The following is a 20211-nucleotide window of genomic DNA, read 5'->3' as shown; positions in this document are numbered from 1 at the left end:
CTAAGGAGGATTTACTCAGTGCGGGTTCTCACGGAGACACCCAGTCACTGGTTGGCCCATAGGTGCCATGTTCCCTTGTGATGCTTGCTTCCTTGGAAGGGCTTCCGTTCATTCACAGCATCTATCCTGGTCCTGAGGAATCACATTTTAAGATTACAGAAGGGAGAGTAATGGATATATTTTTCTTTACTCCCTTCCAGAGTTTTCTTTCTTACTTTATTTTCTGTATGTTTTTATGCAAAAAGCTATACAGTAAAGTGAGGAAGAGAGAAGATAATTAATTCCTGAATGAACTCCCATTTATGTTGTGTGTGCATGCATGCATGCTAAGTCACTTCAGTCATGTCTGACTCTTTGTGACCGCCAGGCTCCTCTGTCCATGGGATTCTCCAGGCAATAATTCTGGAGTGGGTTGCCAGGCCCTCTCCACCAGGGGAATCTTCCCGACCCAGGGATTGAACCCATGTCTCTTATGTCTCCTGCATTAGCAGGCAGATTCTTTACCACTGAGCCACCAGGGAGCAAGTTGGGTCAACTTTTCTGGGTAGAACATTCTAGGACCGAGAGCTGAGTCATCTTTGTGACAGAGTTCAAAGCCTCAATGTAAATTCTTATTCTTGTTACTTAAAATGAGACTCTATGCTGTGTCCTGTCAAATAAATAAAACTGTCAGGTTATAATTAACATGCGGTGCTCCTCTAATTAAACAGAATTGATGGGAAATATCTGGGAGGATATTAGCAATGGAACAGTGATGTTTGCATTTCAATGATCTTAATTACCCCTTCGACTTAATGCCCTGTTACGATGGACGGGAGAATGTCACATCTCACTTAGCCCTATTGTTTTAGACAGTGGCTGCAAGCTGAAAAGGACCAGAGTGCATTAACTTGCATTGTGGTGTCTGCTTTTGCAGACAGAAGGTTTGGGAATGTATATTCTTTTCTTTTTCTCCCTTTCATTTTTTTTTTTTCCTTCAAAGGAAATTAAATCACATCCCTGACAGGAGAGGGTAAAATCTCTGAGCAGACCTCCCCGGTGCTTAGAATTCACAGTCTCTACCCTGTCCCAGTTTGCTATTATCCTAAGGCAACACACTCCCCTGCTGCTCTTTGCGTCTTTGGCTGCTCGCCAGCCTCCCAGGGCCTCCAGCTTTGATGTAAGGAGCAGGCTGTCCTCAGGCCAGGCTGTTGTTGCTGCCCTGGCCTGGGCTTCATGCACCCACAGTGCCAGGAGGGACGACCTGTCTCATAGTACACATTTCGACAGCCCAAGTCATCATCAGGGCTTTCTAAGCCTCTCGAGGCAGAGGGAACTGCCTTTGTGTCGCCCCAAGTGGCTGCCCCCAGCCGCTCAGCTGGGCTCAGCCTCTGCCTGTTCTTGGTGCCTGTCCTTGGGGGAGGGCCTCTCTGCCCGCCCAGGGGAAGACACCAGCTCTGCCAGGTTGGCTGTCAGTCTGCAGGGCCTCCTTGGCAGGGCTCAGGGGAACCGACCCAACGAGTTGAACAGCCTCCTCTGGGGACTGTGCGTCGACCTTCATTTGATCTAGGCCTGGCAGCCCGGTTAGTGAGGACATCAGTTCTGGCTTGGGAAATCTCTCTTTCACCAAACCTTTTTCCACAGTGGTCGCAGGCTTGCAGTTAGAAGTCTGTGCTGCTGTAAAGTTAACTCTTAAAACTGCTGATAAATACGGGTGGGTGTTTCTAAAAGTAGGTGGACGCATAAACACAGAGCATTATAGGGAGAGATGTGAGAGAAGAAAACGCGGGGCTATGTCTTATGACTAAGCAAAAGGCCAGATCCAAACCAGAGGGTGGGGGGTAGGGAAGAGAGAAGGAGAGGGCGAGGATATGTCTCACTGAGGAACTGTCTTCAGAAGGGCCAGTTCGGTTCAAAGAGCAATGGTCTCACAAAACTGAGAGCAGACCATGTCTTGTGGTGGTTTAGAGGACACGGTACCTTGCACACGGTCTTCAAGGTATTAATAACAGCATCTCCCAAAGGGATGGAGGGTTTCTTACTTTTATTCTAGTAAAATGCATTCCCCAAATAAACCTCATCACCAGCCATTATTTATTGGTTTGTAATAAGTTTTATCCTGTCCCAAGTACTTTGTTTGTTTTCATAAAGTAAATTCTTTTTCTAGTAAGAATGTATTACATTTTCAGCAGCCAAGTATGAAAAAGATTATTAGCTCTTTTTTTTTTTGCAGTAGATGGGGAGTGCTGCTTTCACGATCCCTGACCTAGTTAGGGGAGGACACCTGAAAGGGTTCAGAATAGAAAGAGGAAGAGATTTGTAGAAGATAAACCTCGTGATCTTATTAGGGCATGTCCGTTTGCCTTCTTCTTAGTGTTTTGCAGCCATTCATGGTTAACAGTCTCATAGTAATCTCTTTTTTTTTGTCATTATGAGTGTATGCCTATGTGGGTTAGGTTGGGGGAGTAGGTAACCACTGGTGCATCCTGAATGTGTGTGTGTGTGTGTGTGTGTGTGTGAGCATGCTTGCTCAGTTGCTCAGTCCTGTCTGACTCTGCGACCCTGTGGACTGTAGCCCACCAGGTCCATGGGATTCTCCAGCAAGAATACTGGATTGAGTTGCCAGGCCCTCCTCCACGGCATCTTCCTGATTCAGGAAGCACACCCAGGGCCTTACTTAGCACAGCAGTAGTTATGAATGTATCTCACCATGTTCAAGTTTACAGATTTTGAACTTGGAAACTTTTGCCATAATCCATTACCTAAATTTCATCTTCCAGCAAGCACAGGGAAGTTTTATAGGATGGAAACAGAAGGCACAGTCAGTCAGTTCAGTTCAGTCGCTCAGTCATGTCTGACTCTTTACGACCCCATGAACCGCAGCACGCCAGGCCTCCCTGTCCATCACCAACTCCCGGAGTCCATCCAAACCCATGTCCATCAAGTCGGTGATGCCATCCAACCATCTTATCCTCTGTTGTCCCCTTCTCCTCCTGCCCTCAATCTTTCCCAGCATCAGGGTCTTTTTAAATGAGTCAGTCTTCACATCAGGTGGCCAAAGTACTGAAGTTTCAGCTTCAACATCAGTCCTTCCAAAGAACACCCAGGACTGATCTTTAGGATGGACTGGTTGGATCTCCTTGCAGTCCAAGGGACTCTCAAGAGTCTTCTCCAACACCATAGTTCAAAAGCATCAATTCTTTGAGGCTCAGCTTTCTGTATAAGTCCAACTCTCACATCCATACATGACCACTGGAAAAACCATAGCCTTGACTAGATGGACCTTTGTTGACAAAGTAATATCTCTGCTTTTTAATATGCTGTGTAGGTTGCTCATAACTTTCCTTCCAAGGAGTAAGCATCTTTTAATTTCATGGCTGCAATCACCATCTACAGTGATTTTGGAGCCCAGAAAAATAAAGTCAGCCACTGTTTCCTCATCTATTTGCCATGAAGTGATGGGACCAGATGCCATGATCTTCGTTTTCTGAATGTTGAGCTTTAAGCCAACTTTTTCACTCTCCTCTTTCAGTAGTTGTAATTAAACCACAATCACGGCTTTTAATGTTCACATGAAGTGTAGTATTTGCAAGTAGCCCACATATCTTTTCTTACTCTTTATGATAAGGTGATAAGGTTGAAGGGCTTCCCATCCTGCTAGTGGTAAAGAACCTATCTGCCAATGCGGGAGATGTAAGAGATGCAAGTTCGATCCCTAGGTTGGGAATATCCCCTGGAGGAGGGCTTGGCAACTCACTCAAGTATTCTTGCCTGGAGAATCCCATGGACAGAAGAGCCTGGCAGGATCCAATCCATAGAGATGGACTCAACTGAAGTGACTTAGCGTGCACACACGATAAGTTTGATAGTGCCAAAGACAGAACTGGAACTTGATGAGAGTGTTGACCTGCCTTGAGACTAAAAGACAGTTTCTCTTTCAAATGCTTTCTTCCCTCCCGCAGCTTACAGGTACCCTCATCTCCCTATAATTTTCTTCAGTAAAAAAAGTTTAGAGTTCGAATTTCCATGTTTATATCGACCCTTGTAATCCTCTGTTCCTTTTCTGTTGGATCAATATATCTGACCTACTGGGGCTTGGTGAGAAAATCTCTTTAAGGAGATTTTTTTGGAAAAAAAAAAAACCCAAAGCCCTCAGATATAATTCATTAATAATTTCATTCTGTTTCTGGATATGTTTTCTTCCCATTGTCAGCCAGTGTGGGAGAAAAAGGAAGAATATTGCTGGAAGTGGGGGTGTTGTGTGGGTATGTGCCATCCAAAAGTATCTTCTAGGAGAAAAAATTGTTTATTTTTATAATAAAAGTAGGCTCTGAATAACAGGAAACACTCTGAATAACAGAAAATTATTAATTCTATTATAGTGAAAAGTTCTATCCTAATGCTGTTAAAATCATTCATTATTAAAGACATAGATTAATCAGAGGCATATATTACATAAATATGTGTTTAGCCACTCAGTCGTGTCTGACTCTTTGTGACCCAATGGACTGTAGCCCACCAGGCGCCTCTGTCCATGGAATTCTCCAGGCAAGAATGCTGGAGTGGGTTGCCATCCCCTTTTCCTGGGGATCCTTCCAACCCAGTGATCAAACCCAGGTCTCCTGCATTGCATCTTTACCATGTGAGCTACCAGGGAAGCCAAATATATATACAAAAATGAGACCTTTGTGCTACCAGGCTTACACCTATCAAATGTCATTAATGACACATGGTATTGTCAATGAAGAAAATTCAAGACTAAAACAAGATTTCCTGTTGCTTTACTGTCCCAAAACAGCATTGTAATCCCAAGTGTACACATTTTAAACAAAGTCAGAAGTTCCCTAAACTTGGTTGAAAATGAATTCTGGTTAAAATTTCTAATGATGATATTTACAGCTAGAAAGCAAGTGATGTAGTTTTCTCTTATTGGAACTCCAGGCACATAGCTCCCTTCTAGAATGTCCTTTTCTGGTCCCCGGCTCTTTCTCTATCCACATCCTCCCAACCGCAGGCTCGACCAAGTCTACCTGGCTCTTTGAAACCCCTTGCCACTATTCCAGCCCTGTCTGATCTCTTCCTGTTTTCAGTTCCTATTGTTCTAGAATCATTACCACACTCTTTAGCATTTATCACTTAATTTTTTTTTAATCGTTTCTTATGGTTTCTTATAGAACTTCCCTGGTGGCTCAGATGGTAAAGCGTCTACCTACAATGTGGGAGAACTGGGTTTGATTCCTGGGTCGGGGAGATCCCCTGGAGAAGGAAATGGCAACCCACTCCAGTACTCTTGGCTGGAAAACCCCAGGAGTCCATGGGGTGGCAAAGAGTCAGACATGACTGAGCAACTTCACTTTCTTTCTTATGGGTTAGCTTAGGGCTAATCATATGCACTTGGTTATCACCTCTAACACATAACGCATTGTTAGGTGCCTTGCAAACGTTTGTAGTTGTTGATTATTATTTCTGTTGTCTGGCAGTTAGTAAGCCATTGTGATTGACTAGAGCCTTGCTTCTTAAAGTATAGACCTCAGGCAAGTGTATCACTATCTCCTGGGAACTTTAAGAAAGTTGGACCCCACCCAAACCTGTAGAATCAGGGTCTGCATTTTAACAAGCTCCCCTGGTGACTCGTATGCACCATAAAGTTTTCGTAGCCCTGTTCTTGAAGAAGATCCCTCTTCCTGGGTGTGGCAGCGACCCCCATGGTCCTTCAACTGACTTTCCCTTTCTGTCACTGCTGTATTTAGGGATCTGGTTGTAACTGAATAGAAACTGCACGCTCTTACTGTAACAGTGAGGTTGTAAATACTGTCTTTACATGGACACTGTACCATTTAAAAGTGGCCGAAGGGCTCCATTTACGTGTTCAGGACTGTATTTGTGTTCTGATTCCAGGCAGATGCTAGATCCAAATCTTTAAAATTCCTTTAAAGGACCTCTTTTAAAAGTCTCAAACTGAGGAGCAAGAAGTATGACTTCCTTTTCCTTAGTTACCTTTTTTTTTTTCTACTTTGCACTTGAAGTGCTTACACCCACTCAGCTTGCTATTTTGAACTCTGGGAAAGAAAATTTGTGGGCATCTTGCAGTCTTTTAGGAAACAAGGCTCAGATTAAATATTTGCCACATTTTCTACGTGTTTTTTCTTCAGGAAAGTGGAGAAGCACATCATTCATGCTTTCACTCGATTTGACACGAAGTGTGTCTTTCTAAGTGTGGTTGGAAAATGGCTTCTGTCCTTATTTGCCTACCTTCACAAGACAGATGTTTCTGCCTTCTCCCCTCCCATTCCTTCTCCCCCCTTTTCACCATAGTATCTACAGTTCTAGATTTCATAAAATATAAGACTTTTTAAGAAAGTTTAGGTTCAGATAATGTGTGGATTTAATTATGATGTATTAATATAACAACATGTGGACTATTCTCAGTCAAGTTTACATTTAAAATATTTTATTTAAGTCATTTACATTTCCCTATTTTTTTTTCTCTCCCTTTTAATCCAAACATATTTCACAGAGAACAGAAATCAGAGATATTGGTTAAGATGGAGGGAGAAGAGGAGGATATTTGGTAACCTCAGTCATTCAGCTTCATTTTAAATGAACTCAGGACTTTGTCCTGTAAATATCCTAAGAAAATAAAGTGGCTGCTGGAGCTATTATTTTGTGGTGCTTGTCTCATTTACAGACAGGTTATTTTCATTTTTGTTGAGACAATTAAGATGTTTTATTTAAGATAGGACTTAAAATACTTGTCTTGTATTTCATCAGTGTTCATCTACACGTACAGGGTATTATTCAGGGGACTTTGTGAAGAATTAATGCAGCTTAGTAGCTGGACTTGAGAATGAAATATTTCCAAGCAAGTGAAGTGGAAATGAGGAAAGACACAACAGGAAAAGACATGTGAATGCTTACTGAATATAAGGGTTGAAAGGTAGTAGATGGAGAGGTGCATATAATATACTATGTTTTATTTTCACATGAGAAAACAAAATATTGAACAGATGTTTATATTTGTGATTCAACACAATTCTTTTCAGACTGCTAATGAGAATTGTTTGGGTATGGCTGAATATAGAGGGTGGAAAATGCACTTAACCAAAGAATATGATCTGGGAAAATAGGTGAGGATTTCTCAAGTATATGTGTTCACACAAGGAAATATCAAGTAATATTTGAAAAAAAGAGACTAGGGAATAGAATGTAGGCCTACTGTATATTCAAACATACTATGGAACAGTAACAATAATTAAAATTACCTAATGCACACACACACACAAGTTCATGCAATAATGCACATGGAAACTATATTGCTCAATGCCAATCACATAACACTTGCTAGGTCTGAACAAACATTCCCTTTTAAATATGTAGATCAAGGTAACAGATTGAGGAAGCCAGAAATGAACCCATAATAATACAATCTATACGTAAAGTATAACACACCAAGCTTAGTCAGCAGGATTATGGGAGCTCAGGATTTGTCAAAAATCTTTGAGTATATACCTCACACTGAGAATCCAAATACACGCCAGACATATTAACTGGTGAATATCCAACAATAAACTTACAGGACAATTTGTAGACAATTAATGTATTTATTATATTGAAGACCATTTAAATTCATATAAAACGTAGAACTTAAAAATAATCAAATTATATGCATAGAATTAAATTTTATATTAAAGTTGAAATAATAAAATTATCTTAAAATATGAGATTAATAATGATTTCCATTAAAATAGAAAAGTAACTCTGAAATGCCATTTTATATTAAATAAATCAAAAACAATTAATCACATGCCACGGTGAGGAAGTTTGGTGAAAGTAGAATGCTCATATGCTGCTGGTGACTTTGTAGGTCATTTCAATCTCTTCACATCCATAAGGCTTTTGTATGAAGGCCATAAAATATTCATACCCTTTGCTTTAATAATCGTATTTTTGTTAATGTTTTAAGGGAAACGTTGTGTTGCTAGTGCTAAAAGTAAATGAGATGTATGTATGGCTGAGTGCCTTCACTGTCACCTGAAATTATCACAGCATCATTAATGGACTATAACCCAATACAAAATGTTTTTGGTGTTAAAAATTAAATAAAAATTAAAAAAAAAGCAAATGAGAATATTTAAAATACTCCCACACATAGGAATGATCAAGGAAATGGCTAAGTAAGTATGCAAACCCTATGGACTGTGATGTCATGTCCTACTCGATAGACATGAGTTTGAGCAAGATCCGGTGATGAACAGGGAAGCCTGGTGTGCTGCAGTCCATGGGGTCACAGTTGGTCACGACTGCGCAACTGAACTGAACTGAAGTGATGGAATACTATATGGCTGATGAAAATGTGAACTTTGTGACTTATGTGGAAATATAGAATGTGCTTATGAAATGTTAAATGAAAAAAAAGAATGCGTAATTATGCGTGAGATGCATGAGAGTGTTAGGAGAGCATCTTTGTGAAAATATGCTTTGTTGTTACCGTTTAGTTGCTAAGTCCTGTTCAATTCTTTTGGGACCCGATGGATGGTAAGCTCTCCAGGCTCCTCTGTCCATGGGATTTCCCAGGCAAGAATACTGAAGCGGGTTCCATGGGGGAAAATAAATACTGGATTAGATTTTTTTTAAATGAATATGATTGCATTTGCATGGTAGGATTAAGGGTGCTTCTCTGGTTGAAAACGTCTTCAATGTTGTTATGTATTTATAAGGAAAAATAATATTTATGACCCAGTAAGGCAGCTGTGCTAATAACTCTGGCTGTTAGGACACTGCTTTCTAAATGTTATTTTGGAGCTCTGCCAAAATATGCCCAAATATCTTGGGTATGTAAGAGTCTCAAGGTATTCTCAGTCTCTTTATTCTTCTTGGCCAGTTTTTTATTAAGTTTTCAAAGAAGTCGTTTGACTATAACTATGCTCAAGAGGGTAGTGTGACACCTGTGGTAATTGTGGGCCTATTCGCACTCACTTTGCACCCATTATCTTCTCTTCCTAAATTGAGAAGTGTCTTTACTGTCGTTGGTCCTCAGGAAGCTCCTGGTCAAGATTATTGAACTTTTGCTTACAGAAAGCAAAGAAGCTCTGTGACGTAAAGGGGAAAGTGGTGGAAGAGTAGTCAGGAGACCTCCCTCCCGGCGGTGGCCCAGGACAAGTGTCTGCAACCTCCTGGGCCTCAGCCTCATCCTCAGTGCAAGGAGGAATCTCCATGACCACTAATCCATAGCACAGGGCTGTGAAGACATTACAGTTCACACACTGACTCCAAGGTACCCTTCATTCTCTTCAAGGGTAGTTTTCCATGCTCCTGAGAGAGTAATTTACTATGTTCACTGTGGCAACAGCTTGGACAGCTGAAGTGTTCTTAGAGTAGCCTTGTCAATTCAGGGAGCATGGTTCCTGTCTATTACATGGGGAACCATTCAACCAGAGAAAGTCACTCTAATCCAGCATTGTAGATATATGGATTTATTACACAAAAATGACTAAACTAGGCCAATTGGTGACAAGCACAATCAAATATTAGCTAATGATAAATTACTCTATTGTTTAGGCCACATACTTGACAGAAATACAAAGTTCAAATGTATTTAGATTTTCTGATGGAGCCCAAATACCACTGACTGAGGTGGGGTTGTTTTTTATTTTTGGTCTTGTTTTCCTTTTAAGGCAGGCAATAAAAACAAAATGAATGGAAGGAGGTGTAGATTCAACTGCTTTCATCAGCTTACAAAGTTATTTTAGATAGGTACTACTGCATGGTGTAAGAATTATAGGGAATCAACCATCATCTCTCAGTTGTTAGTCATTTCTAAGGAAATGAACATTTCTAGGGAATGTTGTATCGTGGTTTGCAAACATGGGGCTCACTTGTTACACAGGCAACATATCTGTACCTTCTGTGTAAATTACGACAATCATTTAACTAAATCATCCATACATATAATTAATATATTTTGTACTTACTGCTTTTGAAGCTTGGTAGGGAGCACTCATGCTGAAAAATTCCTAAATAATTCGAAATCACTGACCACTCAGAGAGTCCTAGTTAGTTTGAAACTAGAGCATACTTGCTATATTGTGAATGAAAAACCTAAATAAGATTCTGGCTTGGTGGCCAATCATGAAATGATGCAAGAAGTGAAGCAAGAACTATGAATACATAATTTAAGAAAACAATATTTCATCTAAATAATGAACAGAGCGGTGGTAGATCTAGACACTTGTACAGGTCAGTTTCACATTATACATTGAAGCATTAATGAGGAAAGGATTCTTAGGGTCTTCAAGTCATTCTGTATCATGATGGGCAGTGCCCCAGATTTTTCCTAGAAAGCGACTAGCCTAAACAGTATGACAGCACAAAACCATCGTGTAAGAACCCAGACATGATAGGACACTAGCTACTCAACGTTGTTTGAAAGCACCTTTGTATAACTAACTCTTTCATAAAGGGCCTGGAAAAGTGCCAAAAAAATATTGCACAGCTCTTAGATACTCAATGTGAAAATTATGTGCATTGTACCATTTTGCATTTCATTGTTTAGGTGCTCTAAACCTAAGCAATGTAATGGTCCAGTGTAATTAAAATAACCAAACTATTTGACATTTGTCTCGTCATAGTTATGGCAAGAACCCTAGAATAATAATTAAGGCTATTTATCACCATTAATGAGGACCATATCCACATGAGTTTCCTAGATAACTATTTCTTGAATAGCAGCAAGACTAGCATCTAGACATTGGTTGTCTTGGAAGTGAAAACACATTTCCCATGGGAACTGGGGATTTCTACTTAGTATTATTATTACTATTTGTCTTCTCCATTAGCAGGAACAATTTTGTTTTGTTTTGTTGGAGCACCTACCTTCAAATAGTGGGTAACAAATCTATTTAAACCTTTTTTTTTACAACTGAGGTAACTCAATTTTTCTGTTAACAATATGTGTAGTGGGACTCGGGGAGTGACAGTATGTGGTTAATTCCAAATTGCATTATAAAATTTATATATTTATGACCTTGCAATAGGTTTTTAACTTTCACTGGAATATAGTTGTGTCTTATGTCCTAGAACTTTAAAGTTACTTAATCTACCCTGGGAGTACCTGATTCAGAAGTAGCCAGAAGCTGTCCAATTTTCTCACTCTTCTGCCTAGCCTCCCAGATTCCCATTTATCTTAGGTTCTCATCAATTGAGATATAGCTTTGCCTTCTGTCAAACTTTCTCTTGAAGCTAAGATAGCAAGTTAATATTTGAGCTTCAGAAAATACACATCTATGGGTAAGATGAATAGAATTAACTGATATTACTTATGAACCATAATTAAGCTGTTTATGGGTCTTTAGTAAACACTTTCTGTGGGAGACAGGGTGTACAGTCTAAGAATGATTTGGAAATTTATGCTAGTGAATTCTCCCAAATGATCTATCTGGATATTCATTTATATTCCTCAAGAGAGATTGCCTATAACTAGGACTTGCCTGCTGTAAAGAACTGCAACCTCCACATTTTCATTGCATCAGTAAATTAATAAGAATCAATGAATAGAATTCCAAAGTAGTCAGTTACATCTTTCCTCATCTCTAATTTTACTTATCCTAACTGACATTATATAGTCATCACTTCCGTGTGCCAATCAGTACTGAAAATAAACTCTTCTGCTCTCACACATTATTATTTTATTGCTTTTTCTGTGCCTGAACATTCTTCTTATTTTCAAACTGGAAAATTTAATCTAGTTGCCAGATGCTTTTGTTGTTCTACAGTTTTAAGTAGCACAGTTACTTAGAATATATAATAATAATCTTACTTTGATTTCCATGTTACTAATATATAGATGATATAATGCTCCTCTGGTTTAAATGCTATACTTTGTTGTGTTTTTTTCTCTTTCCTCAATAGGTGGAGTCTTTGGATTTTTTAAAAGACAACAGTAATTGGATCTACTTGAAAAATTAAGTGAATTGATTTGTTTGGAACACTCTTTGACCAATTCTTTAACGTTTAGCCACTGGGTAAGTTGAGTCAAGTACTTTCTATGTGGTTTGACTTCAAAATTATTGAAATGATCTCAAGCCAGATATTAAGCTTTATGTGAAATTTTGACACTCATAATTTGAGGCCCTCAAAACCTGTGAAAGATGTCTAGGATGCTATCTAAATGAACTTCACCACATCAGCAGAACCAACCTGATGAGAAAGATGAGAAGATTAGAAAATGTTGTCATTTATAGTTTGAAACCAGATCCTTTCATTTACTGTTCTAATCATTATTTGCTTGTTGCAATCTGAGGTAATGTGAGAATATCAGATTTTACTTTTAGTGACATATTCGGTACTGTATCGTATCAGATTCAAATCTAAGGTATCAGGCAGCAGTCCCCAACCCTTTTGGCACCAGCGTTCTGGTTTGGTGGAAGACAGTGTTTCTACAGACTGAGGACAGGGGATGGTGGTTTCAGGATGACTCAAGAGCAGTAGGGTTTGAGCTTCTATGAGAATTCAATACTGTTGCTTATCTGACAGGATGCAGGCCTCAGGGAGTAATGCTGGTGATGGGGAGCAGCTGTAAATACAGACGAAGCTTCGCTCACCTGCCTGCCCTCCACACACCTCTGCTGTGTGGCCCAGGGGTACAGGGAGGGTGGTTGGGGTCCCCTGCTACAAGGAACATTTTCCCGACCCAGGGATTGAACCTGTGTCTTCTGCATTGGCAGGCAGATTCTTTACTACAGCACCACCTGGGAAGCCCCTGAGAAAATTAGTAACTCTCCTTATTCTCGTTTTGCAGAAGGCTTGGTTTCTGTGATAAGAATAGCAATCTGAAGGACTTACTTAATCCAGCTTCCTTATTGCACTGTGTCACTTCAGAATGCTCTTAAGGTACAGAATTCTTAACCAGGAAGTTTAGGCTTTTAGCAAATTTTGGGGCTGCCAAGCCAAAATTTAGCGGGAACAGGACTTTGGTTACTGTTAAGATGTCAGTGTAGTAAAGCCTGCTCTGTCAAACAGATTTTTAAAGTCAGAAATCTAAACAATACTGGTTTTAGGGTTTGGTAATTTTTGTTTTAACTGGGCAAATGCTTACTCTCTATACAGTAACAGAAAACAGGGAAAAAATTTTGTATTCCTAGTCCAGGTCACAAGATTTGACTTTCTGAAATTCTATGTTTTATTCATGATTCTAAATTGTGCAGCCTGGTACTTAATTTTCCTCTGGATAAACTGAAGGTATTTAAAAATCTGATGAATGATGGTAAATGAGAAGAAAGTGTCTAACCATTCAGGGAACAGACTTCAAAACCAAACTAACAGTGTCTGCTTTACCTGTGGGCATCTTCAGACGTGATGGGTCGGGGGTGTTTCAGGGATACTGTCGAATACGGATTATGCATTGCTAACAATTGCTTTAGCTTTGTCTAGAATAATTTTCCTTTGGCAACTTCCCTGGAACTTGATTTGTTTGAATAGCTTTTGAGCATCCAGTGAGTGCAGAGATGTTAAGTGTGGAAACCCAGGGAACCTTTTCATGTGGCTTGAATGGGTTCATGGACCCAAGATTCATCTGTGACCAAGTTTTTACTGTTATGGGCACATGGTACTTTTGGGAAATTTTTTAGGGTAACTCAGTGGACATGAATTTGAGCAAACTCTGGGAGATTGTGGAGGACAGGGGAGCCTAGCGTACTGCCATCCATGGGGTCACCAAGAGTCGGACACAACTTAGTCACTGAACAACAACAACAACAACAGCTAAGCAGATGAAAAACCCATCAGGAAGAGAAATGGTAAAGAAGTTTCAAAAGCAAAACCTTAATTTCTTCAGTAGCCATAATGGAAGATGAAAATTGATACTCTGAACTACTCACTTAAATGTCTTTGTCTGCCACATTTCATTTTCCATCTGCTCACAAGGATTGACTTATACAGTTATTCCCAAAGTACCCCAGAGTATAACAGTTAAATTTGGTTGGTGGGACCTAATTTAAATTATGTTTAGGAAACTGTTCTGTAAGTGCCTCGTGAGAATGGACGTTGGCCTTCCTGCTTATTTCACTGTGAATTCTGAGCACCTTTGGTTAAGTCAGATCTTTGGTTAAGTCAGTCACTGCATTTTAAAATGATTTTTCTTTTGAGTTACATAAGGACACAACTTAATTCGTAAGGTTACAGGAGGATTAAACTCTTGGCAGGTGGTAGAGACTCAGTAACTAGTAGTAATAATAACAATGGTGATTCACGGTGGTTAAGTCACAATCATGGTTTAAACGTAACAGTAATTGTATTTTATTAATCACATGACTGATTCTTTAGCCTGTCATTGTGGACATAGCTCACAGAGATGAGTACTTCTTCTCCATTAAACCAAATACTTGTTGAAATACTCCATAAAAACAAATGCTTGTTTTGGTAAGAAGCACAGCATATGAAACCAGTCAGCTTTTTTCATGCCATATATGACATTATCAGCAAGCTGTAAATCACTTTATCTGTGAGCCTGGTCTTGTCCATTGACTCAAGCAAGGATTTTTTTTTTTTTCAAATAATAAATTTTTTAAATGTGTCCATTTTCCCCCACTCAAAATTGCTAGTAATAGAAAACAGGGTAAATAAAAAGGGAAAGTTTGCATGATAAAATTTTACATGATAAAAAAAGAAAACTGTCATCATTAGGATGGTCTTCCTTTTATGATATTTTTTGTAAAAAGATAATAAATACAGATTACTTTATAATAATGTGACTTTTCACATCCTGCCATTCAAGAAGCCTTCAAGAAGCCAGTGCTTTTGACCGATCTTGACCTTATTCATTTTCAGGTACTAGTAGCTGGACTATATAGACCTTTAAATCAGGTGCACAGAGTTATATGCTCTCATTGCATTGAATGCAATTATTTCAGAATTATGTAAGTAGTATGTCTTCTTTACGCTAAGGAAAGATAAGACGGAGGGTGAAAATTGTTAGCATTCACCAAGTATGTTCTGCAGAGTCAGGTTTTTCGCTATAGCTGCTTCATCTCTGAAAAGTAAGAATAAAGGATTCTATATTCATTTTTGGAAATCGGATTTCAGAGAAGTAATTAATTTGTTGAGAATTCTACAGTTATGATAGTAATTTTAAGAGTCAGAAGTTATCAAAATCTTACTTTGAATTAGAAAATCCAAACTATGTAATTCTATTTCCTGTAGAAATTGCTGTATTTTCTGATTTCCCCAGACTCAGTTTTCATCCATCCATCTGCTCCTTTATATGTTTTTATAGTTATTTTTGTCATTACTTATACCAATATGGAAAATAAAACGGAAGATTTTTAATCCATTTTATTTAGACACATTTTTCCTGGTGGCTCAGATGGTAAAGAATCTGCCTGCAATGCAGGAGACCTGGGTTCGATCCCTGGATTGGAATGATCCTTTGGAGTGGGAAATGGCAACCCACGCCAGTATTCTTGCCTGGAAAATTCCACGGACAGAGGAGCCTGGTTGGCTACAGTCGATGGGGTCGCAGAGAGTCGTACATGGCTGAGCATGCATGCATATACATAAAGATTTGATGAGGTTTCAAATAAGGTTTGCACTCTGTTCTCTATGGTTTGATACAGCTTTTCCTGCTATTACATATAATTCAGAGCAGACCTGATGAACTTCAATGTGTTGTGGCCTTCAGAATATTTACTTTAAATGGAGCCATTTTTATAGGTTTTTCAGGTGCTTACAGTTCTGTTGGGTCCTTTATGTTTTAAGTTAGCTGAAGAGAGTTTTACTAAACCGATATGAAACCTATGGCCTTATAAACTCTTCCACAGACTGTGGTTTGTTTGGTCATTACAGTCTGTGTGAGTGGAGCTCATTACTGTTAGCTTCTCGGGCTACAGAATTTCACTTTTTCAAAATTATTTTTAACCTCTTGTATAAAATTTCAGTCTTCCTGCTTTGTTTTTCAAGCACGTCACTGGACTATGCCTAGATTCATTCATACATTCAGTCCCTTACCCTTCATTTATTCATCATCAGCAAGATTAATTAAACCAGTATTCTGAGCAGAGCACATTTTGTTCCTCGAACATTCTGTAGCCATTTGAAAGACTTGACTGATTTTCTCTCATTTTCTCTTGTTTCATGGTACTCCCTCCTGCCTCTCCTTTCTGCCCCTTCCTTTAACTTGCAGTGTAGGATGGCTGTGTGTGGCAGGACCCCTTCTCTTGTATTGGCCACAGAGAACCTGCACAATGGAACTGAGTAGTCATATGCCTTGTTTCTAGGATGGCCTGAATAATTATTTGTGTAATGCTTTACAGTTTGCCAGTGGCTTCCACATTGGATGATCTCACTTAAATCAAGAACTATTGTGTGGCTACTACTTACATTTAATTTTGTGTGTGAGGAAACGGAGGCTCTGGGGGTTACAGTGGAATGGTTTGCTCCAAGTCACAGCATTTGTGAGTCATAAAAGCAGGATTCAACCCTGGTTCTCCCAACTTCAGACGGCATGTCATTCGATGCCAGGTCACCAGTCTGGTTGACGGTGCTGTGCTGTGTGCTGGGAGTGTTCAAATACCAGAGATTTGTTGATATCATCTGTATATTCTCTTTAGCATGAAACATGTGAGTAGATGCCATATGGAGGTTGGGGGAAGAACCATATCTCACAGTTTTAAGGAATCTTGAAGGCAATGCACCTTTACTTCCTTGATGATACTGTGAAATTCACCAATCACTCCCTTGCTCTGAGAATCTCATAGACTCCAGGCAACATCCTTGTAGATCAAGAATGGCTTTTGGAATTCTGGTCTTTTGGCAGTTATAGTTTTCACTGTGAATTACTAGATTGGATATTGGAGAGCATCACCCACGAGGGAGGTCGTCATGCTTTATCTCTTCTCTCTGAAACGCCTTGCTGTTGTTGTTTAATCATTCAGTGGTGTCCTACTCTTTTGCTACCCCATGGACTGCAGCCAGTCAGGCTCCTCTGTTCATGGGGTTTCCCAGGCAAGAATATTGGAGTGGGTTGCCATTTCCTTCTCTAAGGGATCTTCCCAACCCAGGGATTGAAACTGCATCTCCTAATTCTCCTGCATTTCAGGCAGATTCTTTACCGCTGAACCAGCTGAGAAACCCTGGAGTCCCATTAATACTTTGTATTTTTCTCCTGTCATGTTTTTGTATATATTTTTGTGTTTGTGCTTTTTAGTAAAGTGATACCTGTAGGACTTTTATCACACCTGCCACTCTGTAAGCTGCTTGAAGGCAAAGACTGCATCTTTATTTCATTGGTGTCCTCTTCAGCCTTAAAAAATAGTGGTTGAAAAACAAGTAGTAGATATTCCATAAATAAGTGTTGAATTTAATGAAAACATTTGATTATGAGCTTTCATCTAAGATTCATTTTGGGAGCTTCAAATTGGTACCTGGGCACAGATTTAATTTTAATCATAGTAGGGAGATGAATCAGCAAGTCTTTGTGTGTATGAGTTGCTCAGTCGTGTCTGACTCTTTGCGACACCATGGACTATAGCTTGCCAGACTCCTCTGTCATATAATTCTCCAGGCAAGAATACTGGAGTGGGTTGCCATGCCCCTTCTCCAGGGGATCTTCCCCAGCCAGGGATCGAACCTGGGTCTCCCTCATTTCAGGCACATTCTTTACCATATGAGACACCAGGAAAGCCCCTGAGCAGAGAGCCATGAACAGATTTATCTGCTTTGTAGGTGATCTTTGCAAATGCAAAAAATTTGTCTTGAAGTAAAATAACAACCCCCCCCTCCAGCCACAAACAAAACAAAACTCCATACATTCTCCTACAAAGGTATTTTATTGTCCCTGTCTTGACCATGAGAACAAAAATAATTGATCTCTGCAAAGACTTAATGAGATAAAATAACAGTGGGCTCTGTTTGGAGGCTTCCTAGAAGGTACAGGTGTAGCTGTGCTGTGAATGTGGAGCATAGCTGTCACAGGCTTAGCACTAAGGATGTGCATTTAACTTGGCCTGCGTTGCTGGGAAGTCCCTGAAAATTTTTTAGCCAGAGTGATGTCATCAGAGCTGCACTTTAGGAAACTGAATCAGGCTGGGTTGTGTTGGATGGCGTGGGGGTAGAGGTGAGGGTGGGGTGAGTGGGTGCAAGAGTCCCTGAAAGCCTCTTAGGCGGCACTTAACATTAATTCACACAAGAAGCTGTCACCTCCTGTTATGCCCTTTCCCTCGCCTCCCACACGTACATCACAGATGAAAGCACTGTTAAGAAAACCTTAGTGAACACTTAAATCCCAAGTTCAAGGAATTCTTTCTTTTTTATTGTATCAAAGTATAGTTGATTTACAATATTGCCTTCGTTTTGGGTGTACAGCATAGTGATTCAGTGTTTTTATTTTTATAGATTACACTCCATCTATCATGGCTATACTACCCTGTGCTGGAATTCTGACTTAACTTCCTCCAGTCTTTTCTTTAGCTTCTCACTTCTTGGTTCTGCATCCTCATGCCTTTGTGGCTACTTTCAGCTCAAAGTATTTCCTTTAAGACTCTGCTGATGCCTCCACAAGTGACTGCTTCTGAGAATTGTCCCTGGAGTCCATACACCCAATGCCCAAGGGCACAGTGCCTAGACCTGACCTATGAAAATGTGACAGTTGTACCAAAGCACCTTTGATCTGACTTTGTGCAGTGGAGGGTCAGATGGGTGTTGAGGGCCTGAATTGCAGTGACAGCAATATTGTAAATCAACGGGTGGACAGGACACAGACAAGATGAGAGAGGATGTGCAGCAGGCCCATATAGGGCTGCCTGATTGGATGTAGGAGGTGTGTGTGTGTGTGTGTGCGTGCACATGTGCTTCCGGGGGCGGGGAGCAGGAAGAAGCTGTCAGTGATGACACTGGGCTTTGAGTTTCAATAGGATTTTTAATAGAAAAAGGGAAGTGAATCCAGAAGCTGGCTTGGGCTGTAGGATGATGAATTTGTGTACCAGTTGAGTTTGAGATAAAAGTAGATAAAAACATGTACTTTCTACTACTCGACTTTTTTTTTCCCACGAGGATTTATAGCTGGAAACAGGAAATCATTGGAAGACTTGAGTTTTCTTCCTCTTTTTGCTGTTCTTCCAGCTCCTTAAATATTTCCCAAGAGCTGAGGATGATTTTAGGTTTTCTCAACCTTACCCCTGCCAAAATCCCCCACAAATTCATCTCTCCAGGAACATGTGTACTTGTCCGAGTACTCACAGCAGCCAGAAGTGTACCTTTCAGCCTCCTAAAATAAAAACTTTTGGGAAAAATATAGTTGTCCTCTCCTTTTGACAAGCATGAACATTGTCACCTTACGACTTGCTGAAATAGCTCAGCAAAGAAACACTTTCGTGCAGGCTGGAAAATCAAGGGAATGCAAAAACACAGGCACTTCCTCTTCCCTTTGCTTGAGGCATTCAACTGAGACACTCTAGTTCAGGGAAACAGGGGCATTTTTACTTGAGCACTAAACTCGAAGAAGTGTATTAACCATTCAAATCAGTGTGTATTAGCCATTCGAATCAAAAGTTGTTCTCTCAATTGGTGGTATTTCTAACAATAACATCCTTAGGCTCTTAAATTTGGCGGTAGCAGAGAGCCAGCTGGTCCCAGTGTAATACACTCCCATCCCCATCCACTGAGGAGTTTCTGAATTTCAGCAGAGATATTCTTGATTCAATCAGTTTAAAAGCATATAATGATCCTGTAATTATAATTTGTCATTACCTTGTGTACTAATGATTAAAGCAAACATTTAATAACCAAAGGGCAGTAAATATATTTTAGATCTTGAGCCATAAAAAGATTTCCATTAACAGAATGTTTTTTGCACAAATAAATTATTCATTGACTGTAGCAGAGCTTGAGCCTGTCATCAGCCTTAAGTGGAAATTTTGAGAACACCAATCATAACAGACGCCAACACTAAGTTGGCTTGAGCCTCCATCCTTCTTACATGGAACCTGAACTTTTTTGGCTATTTATAAGAGCTTTAATTCGGTTAAATTCAATGAATATTTATGGCATTTCTGCCATATGCAATTTAGTGTTCTGGTGGTTGGAGGACTACAATGATGAGTAAGTCTTCATTTTAGTCTTTAAATTGTTTATACACCTAAAAGAGGGACAAGATTAGTAAATACATGACTTGGATATAAGAAGGCTTAAGTAGCAACCTCAGAAATATATAAATAAAATTTGTTGCAAATTCAGGGGAGAAAG

General features: G+C 39.7%; 1 protein-coding gene across 5 annotated transcripts in view; it reads left to right on the top strand.

Annotated features, from left to right (window-relative positions):
* Positions 1–20211, top strand: part of HIVEP2 (human immunodeficiency virus type I enhancer binding protein 2) — a 218418-nt gene that overhangs the window by 108867 nt on the left and 89340 nt on the right. For all 5 annotated transcript variants that reach the window (XM_027551730.1, XM_027551732.1, XM_027551733.1 and 2 more), the window contains exon 3: positions 11887–11999. The gene's annotated coding sequence lies outside the window, so the exon portion shown is untranslated. The remainder of the gene's footprint in view (positions 1–11886; positions 12000–20211) is intronic.

Source organism: Bos indicus x Bos taurus, chromosome 9 (genome assembly GCF_003369695.1).
Source record: "Bos indicus x Bos taurus breed Angus x Brahman F1 hybrid chromosome 9, Bos_hybrid_MaternalHap_v2.0, whole genome shotgun sequence".
NCBI classification, from domain to species: domain Eukaryota; kingdom Metazoa; phylum Chordata; class Mammalia; order Artiodactyla; family Bovidae; genus Bos; species Bos indicus x Bos taurus.
This window is presented reverse-complemented; position numbering and strand designations above follow the sequence as displayed.